Source organism: Parasteatoda tepidariorum, chromosome 4, assembly GCF_043381705.1.
Source record: "Parasteatoda tepidariorum isolate YZ-2023 chromosome 4, CAS_Ptep_4.0, whole genome shotgun sequence".
Lineage (NCBI taxonomy): Eukaryota > Metazoa > Arthropoda > Arachnida > Araneae > Theridiidae > Parasteatoda > Parasteatoda tepidariorum.
The window spans coordinates 38231591-38250721 of NC_092207.1; the positions used below are offsets into that span (position 1 = coordinate 38231591).

General features: G+C 29.4%; 1 long non-coding RNA gene across 1 annotated transcript in view; it reads right to left on the bottom strand.

Moving 5' to 3' along the window:
• The window catches only part of LOC139425491 (uncharacterized), an 88535-nt gene extending 72282 nt beyond the window's left edge, over window positions 1–16253 (bottom strand). Inside the window, exons 1-2 of the long non-coding RNA XR_011636690.1 lie at window positions 15875–16253; window positions 11951–12153 (exon numbers count right to left, since the gene is read on the bottom strand). This is a non-coding gene — a long non-coding RNA (uncharacterized lncRNA). The remainder of the gene's footprint in view (window positions 1–11950; window positions 12154–15874) is intronic.
• Window positions 16254–19131: the final 2878 nt, after the last annotated feature.

Below are 19131 nucleotides of genomic sequence, written 5' to 3' on the forward strand. Positions count from 1 at the left end.
CTTTTATTTTTTTAATCTTTTCCTTTAAAATCTAAATTTTTAATGCTGAAATCCGAGTAAAAATTTATTTATGCTTAAAATTTAAACACATTTCGTTTTAAAAAGAAGCTGTAAAAGAATTGTCGGTATAAAGAAAGAAGAAATGTTTTTCCACCACTTTATAAAATTTTATCGTACAGAAAATGTACCTATTAAGAATTCAAACAAAACCCCCAGACCATATTCTTTATATTTTTTAGTTCCGCATTAAAAATTTAACAGCATGTTCCTCATTCCTTTTCAATAATTTTAAAAACATAGATTGCTTTTGAATTTTAAATGTTATTCTACTTCTTTAAATTGATTATTGTTTGTTTTAAAACTAATTTTGTTCAATGCAGAATACATGCAATAAATCTAATATTTTAATTAATGAAAAAATTTCTTATTCAAAACACAGTTCATTTCAGTCATTTTTACTTTAAATTATATATTTTATTTCGTTACGCATTCCGAAATCTCAACATGTTTTTTTTTCTTTCGCGTTATAGAAATAAATGTTGGGTTTCAAAATTAAAAAGAAAAACATTTAATATCGCTTCTAAAATACATATTAATTTTCGAAAATTTTTTATTTAAGTTCACAGTTTTAAAAAGTATCTATTTTATTGAAAATATTCTAAAGAACTTAGACATAAACAACTTTAAGGGTTTTCATTCAAAGATAAATACGGAATCCGAAGTACAATTTTTCACTTGTTAATTTTTACATGAAAAATTAAAATTTTTATAAATTGTTAAAAACGTGGAATTTTTGAAAATAAATAGAGAAATATTTAATTCAATAAAAACTGTTGTCATAAGGAGAATTAAATTCTCTAAAGTACTAGCGATATTTATTTGCAGTAAAAATTTAATAACAGGAAGATTTTTGTTTTCATTTTAAATCATAAAAATGCATATATGACCTTTTTATTTTTATACTGTTACGCTGTGTGTGTAATATATTTTTTTGCTATATTTCAATAATATATAGCATCATTTTTATTTTATAGCATTTGATGAAAAGGTTTCAGGATTTGAAAAAGCCAATTTTAAAAAATTCACTTCTTGACGTTCTATACATTATTTTGCTCGCTTTTGGAGGAAATGTTTTTTTATTTCAGCACTCTTTGAAAATCGTGAACTTTTTTCTTTGATTTTATGTTTTTACCTTAAATAACAACCACATACTGAGAAACAGCGTTTGGTTCTTATGTTAAAAATACATATTTTACTGAATCATGTTATTACCTAAAGCATACAAAAAGAATCGAATTTAGATTTAACATTACAGAAAACAATTTTTTTTTTACAAAAAGACATATGCGGATTGTCTTAAATTAGACTGAGGGCTTTTAGAAATCTATTACCTCAATTTACCAATGCTTTTCAACTATTTATCTCAAATGGTCAAATTAATAAGACAAAGTGAGCTTATTTAGTTCAATATGTTTCTGCCAGATTGCACTGCAATTAGTAAACGATCAAAGACAAGCAGATTAAAAATTATATCACAATTTCATCAAAATATTTTAATGAAATAAATTACGATAATTTCAAATTGTCTATCATGAACCTCGATGTAAAGTAGTTACTTTCTTTAAGAAAACCTCTTTATTAGTAAATTCTCATTCGCATTTCTTTCATATTAGTACAATCTCATTCACTCATTCATACAAATTTTATTTTATGGAACTTCTCAGAGTTTTATGTGCACTCCATAAAAAAATTTGTGAATTTAGCAATTTACGTTCATGTTTTTACAAAACTGATACTTTACAAAGGTTTTCACTCTTTTCTTCTTGGTTGCTTGGTTCTCTTTATTAGTCAACAGCAAATAGTCAAATAACTCAAATAAATCCGATCAAGTCACCTTCTAAAACCAATTTTTGTTTAATCATTATTTCATTTTTTTTAAGAATACACTACTTACAGACAGTCGCGGAATTATGGATAAATACAGAAGAAATTATGAGAAGGAATAAATAACAATCGAGCACTATATCAAAATGGATAAACAAATGTCACTAAATTTTCTTAGTATTGACTAAACCATGCACTACCAAATACTTCGCAAAAACATCTTGTCAAATATTTTTCCTTTTTCATACATATGATTTAACAAACGATTATATTTTGTAAAGGAGCAGAGTAATATAATGGATACACAAATTTCTCAAAATCTTCGTTTTCACTTAACCATGTCAAGAGAAATTTAGTAAAGTTTTCCAATTTTGAACGGCGCAAATATCGACATAAACTCTGGGCTAGATGCTATATTCGACTCGAACAATTGATTAAAAAACTCAATGTAAAATTAAAAGTATATGAATAAAAGAGTATCCAGTTATTTTTTGTATACCAGATTGAAGAACAAGCTTGCTAACAACTTTATCAATTGTCACATTCAACAAGCGGTATTCAAATCAGATAAAAAATATTGGAGAACTAAATGCTTTATTATATCGGATATGAAGAAATATCTATCTATCTATCTATATATCTATCTATCTATATATCTATNTATTAATCTATGATGTAATGTCATTGGATTAACAAAAATTATAGCCTATAACAATGAATTCCCTAGCAGTTTCTAGATCTTTCCTATTTGCAATGCACTGCAAATAATCAAAAATGAATATTGCAAGTAGCAATATGTTCCTCAGTATTTATTAAATGATTTGGCACAGTTTTCGCACAAAATGTTCAGAAATCCTCGAATACAAGATTGTAGGATTGAAGGATCTGACACGTTACTGAAAGAAGAAAGAATGCGATCTACGTGCGTTTCTCCGACTTCGGTAAATTCTGTAAGTGCTACTGGTATTGAGACGAGCAAAAAGAGGAATTATGTTAAAAACTGTAGGAATGCCTGAATATTTCACAAATGCACAAACTTTGTAAGAATTGTAATTAATTGATTCCTTGAGTCAGCCTTTAATATCCGTTGTAAGACACCAACTATATACTGCAGATAATCAAAAATAAATACTGCATATAGCAATATGTTCGTTCAATACTTATTGAATGATCTGACTCAATTTTAGCAAAAAACAATTAAAAATCCTCGAATCCAGAATTGTAATCAGGATCTGACGTTATTGAAAAAGGAAAGAGTAATTTATTCGTGCGTTTCTATGTCAATTGTAAATTCTGTAAGTGCTAAAGGTATTGAATGGTATTGATATACGACAAGAAGAATTATTTTAGAAACTGTCGGAATGCCTGGGCATTTTGCAAGTGCACAAATTTCGAATTAATTGTAGTTAATTAACTCCTTGAGTCGCTCTTGAATATTCTCGCTGACAACGAAAATATTATATAGTGTTGCATAAGATATTAATAAAACCGTTGTTGGAAAAAATTATGAATGATGTTCGAAGAAAATTTTTGGTCGATACGAATATTGAACCTGGCTCGTACCAACCACAGTGCTGACATAAAAGTTCTTCAATGGTAGACTGATCATGGGTTAAATTCCCCTTTGCTAATATCGGGAGGTTTTCGTTTTTTTCCTATTCACGTAACGCAAATGCCGGCTAGTTCCATCAAAAATCCTCCACGAAGGCAAATTTCTACTAATGCTTGATCCAACGGATTTGTCAAGCCTCGGTGGCTCAGGAGATGGAGTGTTCGTCTCCCAATAAGGTGTACTAGGTTTGAATCCCAGCGGTGGCTGGTTGTTAAGGCTCACACCAACCACAAAATATCCTCAGTGGTAGGCGAATAATGGGTAAAAATCCCCTTGCGATCACCGTGCAAGGTTTTCGGGCTTTCCCTCCATGTAACGCACATACGGGTTAGTTCCATCAAAAAGTCCACTACGGAGGCTAGTTTGTCCTAAAGCTTTATCGAGGAGCTCCCTTGTCTTTTAGGTTGGGTTCAAAATTACAAGACTATAGAGTTGAGCATTGTAGTTGTAAACTCAGAATTGTGTGAACTGTTCCACGGTGGTTATAAAATAAGATAAAATGGTTTTCAGATTTGAAATTAGCAAAATAATTTAATAAACTGCATTAGAAATACTAAACAACTTGTCAGATATCTATATAGACTATTTATCAGTGTAATTCTAATCCCAGTCTTGTTGTGATAGGATACGATTTTGAAACATCAGACTTTTGATACATCAGACATCTCTAACAACACAGTTTTCTCACTTAACCCTATTCTGACATCAATAATAAAAATTTCAAAAATATTCTAAAACTAAACACCAAAAGCAGTGATTACGAGTCTTCATTTAAAAGATAGATGTTCCTTTTATTTAGTAACTAGCAAATAATCTAGCTTTCAAGTAATATGTATTTTTTGTCACAATGAGTGAGTGCTACAGGCTCGTGTAGATCGAAATAACTGTAAATAAGTGCAAATTTGAAAAAAAATTATTGCTGGCAAATGAGCCGCGTGTTTGGAAGATTTTTCCTTTAACGCAGAAAAAGACACCAGTATTTCATGCTGTATTTCATATCAATAAATTATTAAAATGCTAATTATGATGTGTTTCACTTATTTCACTTAAATTAATACGACATATAGAAAAAAATATGAAACATATGTTTAAGGAAAACTTTGCGTCAAAGGGTTAAGGTCAACATAAAACAAACGATATGCAGAATCTCTCTATTGGCGTAAGATATACTTTAGCCAAACAATTCACTATAAAAATTCATTATATAATTTCTGTAGGTAATATAATTAATTCACCATATAATTATATGTTGCATTAATATTTACCTTAAAAACGGGAAACAACATGAACTTCCAGAAAGAATTGACACGATGCACAGGTGAAGAACTACTTTCATAAAATATATGAATCTCCACTTTGCCCGAAATTACGTGATTTCGTAACGAAATGAAAGTTAAAAATAACGCAGTGCAGCTCAAGGATTGCTGAAATTTTCAAAATGAGAGTTACATTGCTAAAAATCCAAAAATGAATTTATCGATTTGAGGTGCATGATAATTTCGCTTTCTTACCTCTTACGAAAAATGAAGAAAAAAATGGTAGATCGTTACATTCTTTTTTATTTACGTAGTAGGCCCTTTGAAAGAAATCTTTGATCTTCTTGCCCCCTCCTTTTCTCCTGGGGGTTTCCCCTTTATTGCAAACAACAAGTTGCTGCTTCTGGCAAATCGAGCGAATCTGACCAAACCTGGAGAAATGGCTTTTCTTTGAGATTAGCTGGTAGCTAGGGTCGAATGTTGAAAGGGAAAGATTGCGGTATATAAAGTGATACTATTACTTTAGTCTCTGATGAGAGCGGACCCTTCTGGTAAAAATCAATATTGCTTCTTATATTTCCAGATGATTCCTAATGGTAGAACACCGCTTGCTCACTGTGGATAATCAAAAATAAATATTGACTGTAGCAATATATTTCTCAACAATTAAATTAGTTGTCACAGTTTCCGAACAGAATATTAAAAAATATCCAATTTTAGAATCCTAGACAATAATGAAGTCATTTGAATTTGAATTTATCATTAATAGCACCTGAATCTTTCTATCACTCGTCTGCTATTATTTTGGTCTCCGATGAGCAAAGATCCTTCTTGTAAAGATTGATCGAGCTTCTTATATTTTCAGATGATTCATGATGGTGGAACAGTGTTAATGTGCTGTGCATAAATCGGAAATAAATATTGGCTATTAGCAATTTATTCCTTAACAGTTATTAAATTAGTTGCCACAGTTTTCGGGAAAATTATTTAAAAATATCCCATTTTTCAAATGCTAGTCAATTACGAAGTCACGTGAACCCGAATTTATTATTATTAACATCAGAATCCTGCTATTATTTTGGCCTCTGAGGACAAAGGATAAAGACTGATTATGCATTTTTTATTTTCAGAGGATTTCTGGTAAAGGAATATCGCGTATGTGCTGAGCATAATTGAAAATAAATATTGACTATTAGCAATATATTCCTCAACAGTTATTAAGTTTTCTGGTACAGTTTTCAGATGAGATGTTTAAAAATCCTAGTCAAAATCCGTGTCATTTGTACGTACACTCATTTCTGTTAATAATGTAAGAAGAATTAAAAATACATTATCAAAATTTCACGAATTAGTATCGTGGTCAATCACAGTATTGGGTATTAGAGTTAACAAAACTGGCTAAAACTTCACATGGAAATTTAAAAAATGTGATTAACTGTAGGAATACTTTTAAATATTTGTAATTGGCATATTATTGATACCTACTTATAAAACGTGATATTTTTATATTAATCTATGATGTAATGTCATTGGATTAACAAAAATTATAGCCTATAACAATGAATTCCCTAGCAGTTTCTAGATCTTTCCTATTTGCAATGCACTGCAAATAATCAAAAATGAATATTGCAAGTAGCAATATGTTCCTCAGTATTTATTAAATGATTTGGCACAGTTTTTGCACAAAATGTTCAGAAATCCTCGAATACAAGATTGTAGGATTGAAGGATCTGACACGTTACTGAAAGAAGAAAGAATGCGATCTACGTGCGTTTCTCCGACTTCGGTAAATTCTGTAAGTGCTACTGGTATTGAGACGAGCAAAAAGAGGAATTATGTTAAAAACTGTAGGAATGCCTGAATATTTCACAAATGCACAAACTTTGTAAGAATTGTAATTAATTGATTCCTTGAGTCAGCCTTTAATATCCGTTGTAAGACACCAACTATATACTGCATATAATCAAAAATAAATACTGCATATAGCAATATGTTCGTTCAATACTTATTGAATGATCTGACTCAATTTTAGCAAAAAAACAATTAAAAATCCTCGAATCCAGAATTGTAATCAGGATCTGACGTTACTGAAAAAGGAAAGAGTAATTTATTCGTGCGTTTCTAAGTCAATTGTAAATTCTGCAAGTGCTAAAGGTATTGAATGGTATTGATATACGACAAGAAGAATTATTTTAGAAACTGTCGGAATGCCTGGGCATTTTGCAAGTGCACAAATTTCGAATTAATTGTAGTTAATTAACTCCTTGAGTCGCTCTTGAATATTCTCGCTGACAACGAAAATATTATATAGTGTTGCATAAGATATTAATAAAACCGTTGTTGGAAAAAATTATGAATGATGTTCGAAGAAAATTTTTGGTCGATACGAATATTGAACCTGGCTCGTACCAACCACAGTGCTGACATAAAAGTTCTTCAATGGTAGACTGATCATGGGTTAAATTCCCCTTTGCTAATATCGGGAGGTTTTCGTTTTTTTCCTATTCACGTAACGCAAATGCCGGCTAGTTCCATCAAAAATCCTCCACGAAGGCAAATTTCTACTAATGCTTGATCCAACGGATTTGTCAAGCCTCGGTGGCTCAGGAGATGGAGTGTTCGTCTCCCAATAAGGTGTACTAGGTTTGAATCCCAGCGGTGGCTGGTTGTTAAGGCTCACACCAACCACAAAATATCCTCAGTGGTAGGCGAATAATGGGTAAAAATCCCCTTGCGATCACCGTGCAAGGTTTTCGGGCTTTCCCTCCATGTAACGCACATACGGGTTAGTTCCATCAAAAAGTCCACTACGGAGGCTAGTTTGTCCTAAAGCTTTATCGAGGAGCTCCCTTGTCTTTTAGGTTGGGTTCAAAATTACAAGACTATAGAGTTGAGCATTGTAGTTGTAAACTCAGAATTGTGTGAACTGTTCCACGGTGGTTATAAAATAAGATAAAATGGTTTTCAGATTTGAAATTAGCAAAATAATTTAATAAACTGCATTAGAAAATCTAAACAACTTGTCAGATATCTATATAGACTATTTATCAGTGTAATTCTAATCCCAGTCTTGTTGTGATAGGATACGATTTTGAAACATCAGACTTTTGATACATCAGACATCTCTAACAACACAGTTTTCTCACTTAACCCTATTCTGACATCAATAATAAAAATTTCAAAAATATTCTAAAACTAAACACCAAAAGCAGTGATTACGAGTCTTCATTTAAAAGATAGATGTTCCTTTTATTTAGTAACTAGCAAATAATCTAGCTTTCAAGTAATATGTATTTTTTGTCACAATGAGTGAGTGCTACAGGATTCAGGATCCTAATATTGGGTTCTTTACAATTTGAGTTCGCATTTTCTAGTCCTAGAATTTATAAATGCTTCTTTAAAAATGAAAAAATCGTTAAGAAAAACTTAGATAATTTAAAAACGAAAAATTTGAAGGGAAAATATTCATAAGTAACCTAAATTAAATGCAGAAAAATGTTCCTTAAGAAAAATATTGTATTTACAACAAAAGCAGTAAGACATGAAAAAACAACAAAAAGTGATAAAATTTTCATAAATCTCAAGTTTATAAATTTGAAAAATTATTTTCAGTGGCATTTTAATTCATTATTATTAATAAGTTCTTTAATATGTTTAAAACTTTTTATACCCAATTGTTTAAGATATCGTATTTATAAAAAAGTTTTATTAATGAATACAAATTTCGACTGAAATGGCAAATGTACTCATGAAAAAATAATTGCGAAATTAAAATTAAATTTATTGCTGATACGTGAAAAATACATAAAAAAAAATACTTTTCTAAATATTTAATTTAGAAGTAAAGATAAATATTATCAATTTGAAAACAATTTTAAAGAACAACAAAAAAAAAAGTTTTACTAAAACTAATAAAAAAGTTAGCAAATAAAAACAGAAGGATTCAATTAACTAATTCTATTAATGTAATATTGCATTTTTTTGCACGTAGTAAATCCTGATTTGACGTATTTTTAATTTAACTACTATAGATTCCTCGTTGGCATTCTTTTATATTTAAATTGCATTATGTCAAGAATAAATATTTAATTGATTTAAACTAACGGTAAGAAGTAATTAAATTGAAAAAAAGCTTTTATTTAAAGACAAGAGGATAAAAGAAATTTCAGTTTAAGTGAGCAACTTTGAAATTTTTTTTTTCAAAAAAAAAAACAAATATCTTACCGATTTTCAAAAAAATCGCTGGACAAACATATTAATTAAATTATTAATGATAAATTACTTCTGTGAATGTGATAATGTTGATGACTTATAATGAAAACTATTTTAACAAAATTCTACTTTCAGTATCATTAAAAATTATATTCTTTTAGTAATTATTTACATTTCTGTTAAAACTAACAAACAGCTTTAATTTGTTTATTAGAATGGAGAAGTATCGAAAACTTCAAATATATTAAAACTAGGAATTTACAAAAATAAAAATTTGATTACCCTTGAATTAAATAAATTTAATAAAATTAGTGTAAAGGCAACTTAGAAGCTTGTTTGCTAATAATGAAAATTATTATAGTGAACTTTTATATTTTATTTATCGTAAAAAAGTATGTTAAACATTTCAAGATAAATACTAGCATTTAAAATTTAAAAACTTACACGAAAGAAACTATTTAAAAAAATGCAATAATTCAAAATATTTTTTAAGAAATTAACAAATTTTCTCTTCCAGCTTCTGAAGGAAATTCATTGTTCATTTCTAAAAATTACTTTTTAAAATAAAATAGCTAAATCGAGTCATTAAAAATAAATGGCTCCATATATTTTGACACGAAAGGGAGCTTTACCCACAATTCCCATTAAATCTTAAGCAGCAAGCTTTTCAGAATTCAAATAACAGGACGAAGAATATATAATTAAAAGACAGTCATGAATAATGTGCTCTATAACAGGGCTCGAGTGGAGAATGAGCGTACAGCATTTAATATTAAGTCGCATCCACTTTGAATAGATGATTCACAGCATTCCTTAAAAGCTTGAAGTGCTTGGGACGGAATTGAAACTCTCCTTTTTCTCTTGTCTGTTCGGGTAAAAACGGTTAATCTCACTTTCTCACCAAATAAGTCTTTAGATGGTTGATTCTTAAAATAAGGGGTTTTGAATTTTAAAAGACAGTTTCGTCATTCTTTTACGGTTTCATAATTTATGCTTTTCTGATTTATTTAAACGTGAATTTAAAGAAATTACAATTTTGTAATTCGTAATGGTATTAAAATTTTATGCTCTATAGTAAAAAAAAATTTAATTTAAACTTCAATTAACTGGGAAAAAAATAATTTAAGTCAATTTAATTTTAAACAGTTGAGGAAAATCAATGAAACTAAATATGATGTAAAAGATCTTTCAGATAATTAGTGGTTTGAAAAGTTACTTAATATTAATTAAATAATTTGAATGAATCATTACTACATGGTTTGTTTATTTATAATAACAAACCGTGCCTAAAATTTGAACCACTAGGTTTTATTTTCGAGAATTAATCCATTTATTATTAATTACAAACAAGTCTTTTAACAAATCAATAATTCAAAACTGGGATTCTAATAACAAACCGTACCTAATATTTGAACCACTAGGTTTTATTTTCAAATATTAATCCATTTAAATAAAATTGAAGACAAAAAATAATAGAATCCCAGTTTTGAATTATTGATTTATTAAAAGACTTATTTGTAATTGATAATAATTTAAACCAATTAAATAATGATTTGTTGCGTTGTTTAATATTGAAATTGCATGAGTGTTTCAAAAAATTAATATTTCTTTAAAAAATAACTAAGTGTTGAAAAATCTTTTACTTTAATTAGGTCCTTGTTATATTTAACTAAGGCATTAACTTACTTTGGTAATTGTGGACTTAATAAAAGTAAATCTAAATATCATTTGTAAAAGTAAAACTAAAAAGTGCGAATTTACGTAATTATTAAGGATTTTATGCTATTTGGTTATAAATGTCTTTTAAATGTCCGTTAGACCCTAATTAGAAAAAATATATATACTTTATTACTATTTCATCAAAATAATATACTATTTCTAGAGATTCAATTCACTTAAATTGAGCGATAAAATTAAAGTTTAGTAAAAAAGTAACTTTTATGAACACGCTTTACTTTTAAATATAAATGTAAGGAACTTTCAAAAGAATAAGATAAAATCTCCAATACAACAAAAATAAGGCGCAAATGAAAAGGTATAGCCTGCAGCTAAGAACAATAAACAGTTCTTTTTCTCTTCTAGTATTTCATTAATTTTATCGCAAAGATACATCTCTATTGGTCAAAAATAAAGAAACAATAAATGTATCGTTTATCTACACTATCTTTAACCATTTAGAAAAGTAAATAAACTTCCCTAATGCGTCGTATTCTTATTGTATTTCTGGAAACAAATATATGTTTTGAATACGGAAAACCAGAATAAGATATAACAAAACAAATATTTACGTCCGGTTTAGAAACGTTTTTTTTTAATATTTTTAACCATAACATTGGTATTTTAAATCATAATATGGTGCAAATTTAAAGCAATCTTAAAAAAGGTGATAACTTGAAAGTTAAGACATAGTATCAAGTAATCGAGTAAAATAATATATTCCAATTTCACGCAATATCAAGGGTTTCAGAAAATTGGAACGATATTGTGGTTCAAAGAAAATTCGATATTTCTAAGAGAATAACTGTAATAAACTAAGTATTTTTAAGCATGGAATTATTTTTTCTAAGCCGATTGGGGGAAAAATTTCTTGATAATATTTTACTTGCACTCTAAGAACTTTGGTGCAATACTTTTTCAAACTTTACGTCGAAATACTCTAAAAATTGTGGGAATGAATTCTTTGTTAACATCGAAATGAGTATTCATGAACATTGTAGGTGGTATTTAAATTTAAACACCAATATAACTGAGTTAATATAATATGTAACACCAAGCTTGCTCGCAGTTTTAATGTTCATGAATTCCTTTTGCCTCCGAAAGCGGCAATTTGATCTAAATTTAAAACTTAGATTACAGTTCATACAATGATAATTCATACAATGAATCCTAGAAGAAATTTTGTTGTGTGTTCTTTCAGAACCGACAACACAATTTCTTAAGATGATATGAAAGAAATAAACTATAATTAACGCAAAAGTTTTCTTACCTGCAAAAGAAATAGACGATTTCAGGGACAACTTGCATGAAATGACAGCAAGTTTCGATAACAAAATCGCCCATCAGTCAACAGTTAAAAAATAAGTTATCAGTCACAGTCAAAGCTTGTGCCTCTCGTAGTACGAAAGTTTGGTGCCATCGATTGAGCCATGAGCGTATTTCTCGATCATATTTACTAATTTATGGTGCAACCTAGATAAAAAAAAATTTCATTTAGCCAATTTATGGTGCAATTAGAAACTTTGTACCAAGTATTGGTTAAACATTTATCGAGTTTTTTTACAGTGTATCTTCAATTCTGTAAACGAAAAATTGAGATTGACCAGAGACGTTATAAAGTGTAAATGTTAGATAATTTGACAGTCATATTCAGACCTAAAGTTCAGATTGGAATTTACTATAATTGGAAAACGAATTTAATATAACTCTTTTTTTATTTACTCATACGCTTTGCGCTTACTTGTTTTGTTCACATTTTATTCATGAAAAAACTTCGTTTAACATTTGAAAAATAAATTTTTAATCTATATCAGCATTAGACTTCGAAGTTTTCTTTTCCTACTTCTTATATCCACTTTGATATCTTCAATCTTCAACAAGAGAATTAAGATCGACAGGAGACATTATCTAGAGTAGAGTTGTACAGAACTGTTGTGAAAGAAAGTCGTCTTTAAAAGAAGAAGAAGGGGCAGTTAAGGAGGATTTAGGGAGTTGCAGCTGAGTCGGAACAAGATTTCGAATTCTGAAGTTGATAAATGCTGGTTCGAATCCCTGACAGGCTATTTCCTGCCGACGACAGGCTTAAAATAGAACTCCAACATGTATCGTCTGCCACTTTGGATAATGAAAGCAAAGACGTTCTACGATAAATGAAGTAAGGGAATAGCCGAAATCGCGGTTAGAGTTTTTCCGTCAAGTTTCTGAACAGTTCTGAGCGAAGTTCTGATATATTTTGACAAAAATTATATCAACTCTTTGTTGTGTGAGTTATTCCTTAGTTGGAAGAAGCATTTTAAATCTTGTTGTGTGTTTTTTGCTTAAAAAATATTTAACAAAAAAAATTTTTTTCTAAAAAAAATTTTTATTCTTTGGTTTTGCACCTTAATCTCCGTTGATAAATAAACGAATTTTTTTTAGTTCGAACATTTCCTCACTTTTTCTTTACGAAAAATCTACATAGACGAAAATTAAAATAAATATTTTCCTTTTTTAATTAATAGTTAATAAATTAATTGTTATGATCTTTTCAAATTTACTTCTTTTTACACAGAAAATTTATAGATTTTAATTGGAGTTAACAAACATTGAAGATTAAAATGCGTTTCAACTTTTTTTTTAATTTGGAGTTTTACATAAATATTTTTATCTTTCTGATTATAGTAATAAAATTTAAAATACTAATTAAAGATAAGAGATAAAAGATTTCAATGCATAAAAACTCTATCATTTGATCAAAAATCATTTCGTTCTTTTTATTTATTTTTTTTCTGCATTTTGTTAAAACTTACATAAATATTTGTGTTTAATTTGGGAAATTAAATAAAGTAACTTCAAATAAACAAATAATCAATTTGATAAAATTATAAAAAAGAGATTAGAGATAAGAGGCTAAAGAATTCAATAAAAATATTTGACAAACATTCAAATTAACAATATTTTCTCTTGAAAAAAAATTTCAATCCGCATTTGAAGTATGAAAAGAAATCAAATGCGCTTCACCTTTTCCATTTAAAGATCAGAGCATTAAAAGAGATCAGAGAGGCTTGAGATTTAACATTTGACCGTTATTGCTTCTTCCGTTAAAAAATAACAAGATTGGATTAAAGAATTTATGGACGCATTTTTTGTTCTTTCATGCTTAGTAAAAGAACAAGAACATTGAATGAACTTCAAGGTAAAAGATTACGAATAAAAATATATTTATGTTTCATGTTTTTTTCCGTTGTGACGAAAAGTTTTGAAAGTAATAAAAATTATTTCAAAACATAGTGGATTTTAAACAACAATAATATTTTACATTTATGTGGTTAGGGTGGTAAACAAGGGGTAAAAATAGGCAAACATTATATTATATAATGCATAATATAAGCATAATAAAAATCCTAACAAAAAATCCTTCATTGCATGACTAATAAACTGTAAGGAAAGAAAGAAAAAAAATTCTGTAACGATACAAAACAAATTAGCTACGGTATAATGCCCCGATCAATCACTCTCACTTTAAAAACGTCTAGTTTACGGTCAGAGACCGACAGCAAGTGTCCAGACACTGACCGTAAAAGTATTGTTCCCTTAAACCTATCATAATGCTGAAAACATAGGTCTAACCGTACACTTTTTATCGTAAAATATATGACAACTAACCGTAAATCACCGTCATGCTCGTAAATATTATGTTCTGTTCAGTTTTGGAAGTTTAGTTCAGTACAATAAAGTTTCGTTGTTTTAAACTAAGGCGGTTTGTTTGCCGAGGAAAGAGAGAGAGTTTCGTGCTTGTTGTCCATGGTCACCAATGTAGATTTTAGAAAGATATGTAGGATTTAGAAAGATATGTACATTCGCACCGGCTGGGTTTGAACCCGGACGGACCTTTGTGACCGTAGTCGCAAAGATGAAACGAGCGTGCTCTTCGAATCGAGTTAGGAAGCTTTATATCTTCTTCTTCACCACTACAACATAGTGCTGGCCCAGATTTTCACAGCCTGCTTCCATCTGGCAGAACTATTTACTGCAAGGTTTCTCCATCTGGTCACTCCCGACACTCTCAAATCCTTCTCTACGTTGTCCAACCACCTCGTAGCCTCATTCTCGCATACTCAATTTTTGAGAATGTCAATTTCGTGAGAAAGTCAATCAGTGATAATGTCTACATCTTAACGTCGGAAACTGTGTTCCGGCCATCTGATCCTGTAGGACTTAATATTTCTTAAAATGTTAGAAGGTCTAGTTTTATTATATATTTCATGGTAATATAGATTCTTCAATTATAATTTCATGGTAAAACGAATGTTATTCTTAAATACAATTTTATGGTAATACAAATTTTCTTCTCTTTAAATGGCTCCGATAATTGACCAAATAATCTTTCTTTCAAAAAAAGCTTTCCTCAAATTTATTGAGTGAACAATTCCAGGAACCATACAAAGCAATAGGTCTAATCAGCATTTTGTATGCATTTATAAAATTGGTTTCTCGGGGAATAAAAGCATCTACTTACCATCAAAAGTCTTCGTCTAATTTCAGTTTTACTATCATTAATGTTGGTAATAAGTATGCCGAAGTAACTGCGTGACACTTTCAAAAGCGCAATATCCAATCCTGAATGGTTACACAACACGTTCTTAGGTACTCATTACCATCAATTTCCTCTCTCACACTCAAGCCCAAAAAGAATTTTATATTATAGTCGTATAAACTAACCGTAAAATTTAATAATTCCTGCTGAAGTTTGGTGCAATTACGGGTATTGCATCTTTCCTCAAATTAAATAAAGGAATTTTAGGACTGTGAAGTTAAATAACGGAATTACAAAGAAGGGAGGTAGCTGCATAAATTAAAGGCCAACTTTCCGAATGGTATGCAAAATTCTTAGAGTGAGCCATTTAAATTCGAATAAAAAATCAAATTTACTTTAATTATATATTTGCCTACTAATTACATTGATTATTGTGGATATTTTGACGCATTGATTTTGGCAAAAAAGAAGCGATGAAGAGAAACCAAATTTCTTCTTCCAAAAAAAATTGTAAGCTTAAACACTTAATTTAAATTTAAAATACTCTCCGAACATTTGCGTTATAAGCCACTTTTTTTTAAAAAAAATGAAGTTTCAAGAAAATCGCTCTAGAAACATTTTAGACGGTTGATCTGTAAAGGGCAGTTCAAAAATTCAAAATTTAAGTATTTTCAGTACCCAAGAACTTTTGAGTAGATTCTGTTGTTGTTTGACGTATACCATTAAGGCAGAGGGGGTGCGATTGTTCTTGTTTTTCAGTGGCGCCATCTATGGCCAAGAATTCGACTTCTGCCACACCCGTTTTTAGCGTGGACCCATTCATACATCCATTTATTCTTCCACAGATCGAAATTTTGACCTGAATCAGAGAACGATCAATCCCCAATTCAGTACCTCCAGAGGTATTGATTTCTTATGGGAACATGGAGGACTTTGAGACTCGACAGATTTAACTTGCATCAGTCACCATTTACTACACGAGGAGTCTTCGGCCGGCTGGGATCGAACCCACGACCAATTGGGCACGGGTCCAGTGTCCTACCAACCAGGCTATCTCGGTCCTGTAAGTAAAACAAATTTAATTACAAACAGAAAAAAAGCTATTTTAATTTCTCATAAAGATTCTCTTTCACTCCTAATTTACATGTTGTTTACTCTATTTAATAAGGTATTTCTGAATGAATGAAATATTAGGTCGTCACCAAGACAGAAACAGAAATAGGGCGAACGAAATTTATAGTTTATTTTCATCCTTTTAAGAAACTTTTTATTAAGAATTATACAAGATCTATTTGCAGATAACAAATATAATAAAACCTGCATACATCTGACATTAAAAAATATCTCCTTTTTCGTTCCAGCGCGTGTGGACAAGGGTTAGGTGTTTGAGACTGATCCGAAAACCAGACGGAAGAGCATGGCATGGCACATTTAATTTTCTCCAAAACCCCAAAATAGAACTTATGAGCAAGTCAAAGGTTATCGGTAGCTACGGATTCATTAACAAATAGTTCGCACTTTAATGTCAAAAGTCAATAAACACTTTCGGAAAGAGTTTCTTTAAAAGCTTCAAAAGGTTGTCCTGCTTCTAAGATCAAACAACAAAAACAATTAAATCGTACATCACAGCAATGTTCCTTGCCCTAGAGCAATATCATTAAATGTGCTTTTAGACATCGAGCACATTTCTGTGATATCTCAGCTCCTTACTCACCCGACTCGAGCCCATGTGACTTTTTTAGCAATGCTGTGATCGGGAGACGATTTTCATTTACCATCTCGAGGATCATTATTTTAAAACACTGTAAAATATTTCAGAGGCTATAATCAACCAACCTATTGAGGAATGAAGACTATTCCTGTATTGAAAATGCAGCCCTACTAAGAGAACTGGAGAAACCATCTTCAATGATGTGTATTTTCCACGAGAATTATTTCCAAGGAGACAATATTGAATTGTTATTTTATTCAAATAAAAAAATTTTAAAATATATTTTATAATAAAATTAAAATTAAACTTTATTTTTATCAAATTTATATTCAAAACTAATTCCTTTAAAAGCAAATTAAATACAATTTAAGCAGAAATAGAAATATTTTTTTATCTAAATTTTAAACTTCTTTTTTCAATTCAGAATAGCAATTTTTTTCAAAAAATATGAAGAAAATATTACTTTAAGTTCTTTTTTTCACAATCTTGAATAAAAATTATTTATTTCAACCCTAATACTTTTATGCACTATACACTTCAACAAACAGAAAATAAAGACTCAGACACTTAGTACCATTTTTTTCCATGAAATGTGACAGAATAAAAGGCTTGGCCCATTCTCAGTTGCGTTCGAAAACTATAAAACTCGTAAGCCAAACTTTGAAGTAAAAGTTATCGTTTTCTCCATCTGCCGCTAATCTTTTCGAACGTTTTTTCCTTCTACGCATTAGAACTTAGTAAAGAAGAACATTATTCTTGGTTTACTTGAAAAAAATTTATTTTAAAATATCACAAGAATACAGTTTTAGTCAAAAAATTTAATCTTTTTTTCTTAGAATTATAATAAAAGTGTATATTGTGTCAATAAATTCTCCAAAAAAATTAGTTTTTTGAGTTAAGTGAAAATGTTTAAACTGAATTGTACGGAAGTTAATAACAAAGAAAGAAGTGATAACAAAAATTAAACTGAAGAATTAATGAACTCAAAATGCATTTCCTGTAAACAACTGACATTATAAAATCGACAGTGGGCAAATAACTACTTTATTCAGTTAACGTATTAAGCCACAAAACAAAAATAGTGTTAGCAGAAAAACTGAAAAAAATTGTTAAAAAGTATAAAAATGTTTTTTTCTAAAAGCTGTTTCTATACGCTAATATTATTAAAAAGGCGAAATGCTGTACCGGAAATTGCAGTTTTGATTTCTTACTACTGACGTTAAATTGACAGGAAGTAAAATTTTTCACCAGTTATTTGCTGCAATCATGAATAAGAGCTTTGTATTTATTATACGTGTGGAAGTAAGTAGCTAAATTACGCTTATAATTCAAAAAATGAGTCAACTTATGTAAAAACGATGAAGCAACGAATTCCCAAATCTATCAATCGTCAATAAATTATGAATTAGAAAATCAAAAAAGGAGTGAATCTTTGAATCAAAAAAAAGAACAAATTAATTATTAAGAGAATTAATGAATCAATAAATCAATAGACGAGTGAATCACTGCAACAACAAATCAATGAATCGGTGAATCTCGCACGGCTGACTCGCTAATATATTTTAATTCGATGCATCAATGATTTCTAAATACACTGATTGGTTGAATTATTAATTCGCTGACCTCATTCACTGTTTTGGCCGATTCTTTACTTCGTTTTTTATTGTATATATATATACGTTTTTCCGATCTTTCAGTTATTTATTGAATTGATAATTTATTAATTTAATTAGTCATAATTTCGAAGCATTTCAATTTTCTGATTGATTCTGCCACGTGTTGATTTGCTTCTTTACCAATTCCTTCATTTATCCTGATTTATTCTTTTTCATATTATTGATACACTGATTAATGTATCCACTGCTTTCTTTATTCATTTTAGACAAAAAATTCATTTAGAAAAAAATTCGGGCACTTATGTCGAGTTACATGTTTGAATGCAACTTTTTTTTCATTCAGTTTTTGTTTTATTTTTAAAATGCTGCATATTTAAATAAGTGTACTATTACTTTCTGTGGTTTCCTTTAGTTTTAAATTAGCGGGCTCTGTTTCTAGGGAAAACCGTTTGTTCATTTGGTTTGTTTCATTTTTGCTATTAATCAACCGTCATTTTAAGTGATTCAAAAAATTTTGAAATATGATTCGATTGAATAATAAAAAGTAATAGGCAATAAAGACAAAAAGTAAATTTTAAAGAAAAAATATTTAAACAAACTATATTTAG